The following is a 2,709-nucleotide window of genomic DNA, read 5'->3' as shown; positions in this document are numbered from 1 at the left end:
TTGTTGAGAACTTCTCCAAAGTAGCCAAACCCCTCACGGAACTTCTCAAGAAAGATAAAAAGTTCGAGTGGTCCCCACAGTGTGAGTACAGCTTTCAGGAACTGAAAAGACGCCTGACTTCTGCCCCCATACTTGTGCCACCGGATTTCACTAAAGACTTTATTATCTACTGCGACGCCTCACGACAGGGACTAGGTTGCATTCTTATGCAGGATCGTCATGTGATTGCCTATGCATCTCGACAGTTGCATCCACATGAGGAGAATTATCCTACACATGATCTAGAGCTTGCAGCCGTAGTCTATGCACTCAAGACCTGGCGACATTACCTCCTTGGTAAACGTTGCGAGATCTACACCGATCACCAGAGTCTCAAGTATATCTTCACCCAACCAGATCTGAACCTTAGGCAAAGACGTTGGTTGGAGTTGATCACAGATTATGATCTAGGGATTACCTACACCCCAGGCAAAGCCAATGTCATGGCTGATGCTCTAAGCCGTAAATCCTATTGCAACAATCTCATGTTGCAGCAAGGCCAACCACTTCTCCATGAGGAATTCTGTAAGCTTAACCTTCACATTGCTCCTCGCGGATTCCTTTCTACCCTGGTGGCGAAACCTGATCTTGAAGATCGGATTATCGCTGCTCAAAAGCAAGACACAGGAATTTCTCGGATCAAGAGAAACATTAAGAAGGGAGTTGGTGGATGTTTCTCTATGGATGATCGTGGAGTTGTTTTCTTTGAGAATCGCTTGGTGGTTCCTAAGAATCAACATCTGCGACAATTGATCCTTAAGGAGGCGCATGAATCTCCTCTCACGATTCATCCCGGCAGTACTAAGATGTATCAGGACCTACGCCAGAGGTTCTGGTGGACTAGGATGAAGAGAGAAATCGCTGAGTTCATTGCTAAATGTGACGTTTGTCGTCGCGTTAAGGCAGAGCATCAAAGACCTGCTGGCACCCTTCAGCCTTTAGCTATTCCTGAATGGAAATGGGATAAAGTTAGTATGGACTTCATCACCGGTTTTCCCAAGACCAAGAGAGGGAATAACGCTATCTTCGTAGTCGTTGATCGTCTTTCCAAAGTGGCTCACTTCCTCCCTGTTCGAGAGAGTATCACTGCTAGTCAGCTTGCTGACTTATATATTTCTCGAATAGTGTCACTCCATGGTGTTCCACTAGAGATCAATTCAGACCGTGGCAGCCTTTTCACTTCTCATTTCTGGGAGAGTTTCCAAACTGCCATGGGAACCCATCTTTCCTTCAGTACCGCTTTCCACCCTCAGTCGAGTGGTCAGGTGGAACGGGTCAATCAAATTCTCGAAGACATGCTCAGAGCTTGCGTTATCTCATTCGGTATGGATTGGGAGAAATGTCTTCCTTTCGCCGAGTTTGCCTATAACAATAGCTACCAATCCAGCCTCAAGCAAGCTCCTTTTGAGGTTCTCTATGGACGAAGATGTCGAACACCTTTGAACTGGTCAGAAACCGGTGAAAGACAATTCTTTGGACCGGATATGATCCAGGAGGCAGAAGAGCAAGTTCGCATCATCCGTGAGAATTTGAAAACAGCCCAGTCTCGTCAGAAAAGCCAGTATGATCGTCATCATAAGGATATGACTTATGAAATTGGCGACCAAGCTTACCTTCGGGTTACTCCTTTGAAGGGTACCCATCGTTTCGGTATCAAGGGCAAGTTGGCTCCTCGTTACATTGGTCCCTTTCGCATTCTCGCTAAACGAGGAGAGGTTGCCTACCAGTTGGAACTACCCCCACATCTTTCTCGAGTTCATGATGTCTTCCACGTCTCTCAACTCAGGCGTTGCTTCTCGGATCCTATTCGTGGAGTGGACCACGAAACGCTTGATCTCCAAGATAACCTCACATATCGAGAGTACCCGGTTCGCATTCTTGATCAAGCAGAGCGTGTTACCCGACGTCAGAACATCAAGTTTCTCAAAGTTCAGTGGTCTCATCATTCCGAGAGAGAGGCTACTTGGGAGCGAGAAGATCGTCTCCGACTGGAGTACCCCGCTTTCTTTCCGTCGACCCCTGAATCTCGAGACGAGATTCTGTCAAGTGGGGGCGAGTTGTCACATCCCTAGTCTGGTATGACTTAGACTAGCTAGCTATTTGTGCATCATATTTAAATTTCATTTAAATTTGAAATGAGGATTGGTGGAAACCTCAGAATCATTTTTTGAAAATGACCCAAATAAAAATTTCTCCAAAAGGGTCCAAGAAAATGCTCATGTTGCCCTCTGAAAATATTGGACAGAGATAAAAATCAAAACAATATTTTTAGGAGCTCATGGACATTTATTTTGGCCATTTGGATTAATTCGATAAATATTTGCATTGGAAATATATTTCTATATATATGAAATATGGTCCAAAAGTTATGCCAATTATAAAAGAGCTCTGGAATAATACCATTAGCCCCTACAAAAATTGGCATAATAAAATTAAATGATTTAATATATTTATTAAATCAAACAAATGTCAGAAAATTAGAAAAGAAAACAGAAAAGGGGAGAGAGACTTACCTGGGCCACTTACCTGGCCCATCTCCAGCTGGCGGCCCAGCCCACCCCCGCTGCTTTCTGTCGTCTCCCTCCTCGGACAGAAGGACGAGGGCGTGTGCCCGACGCTCGCCGGCACGCGCGCGCGCCACCTCCCCCCTGTTGGCCACCTCCTGCTTCC

Source organism: Triticum aestivum, chromosome 4A (genome assembly GCF_018294505.1).
Source record: "Triticum aestivum cultivar Chinese Spring chromosome 4A, IWGSC CS RefSeq v2.1, whole genome shotgun sequence".
Taxonomy (NCBI): domain Eukaryota; kingdom Viridiplantae; phylum Streptophyta; class Magnoliopsida; order Poales; family Poaceae; genus Triticum; species Triticum aestivum.
Note: the sequence above shows the minus strand (reverse complement) of the source record.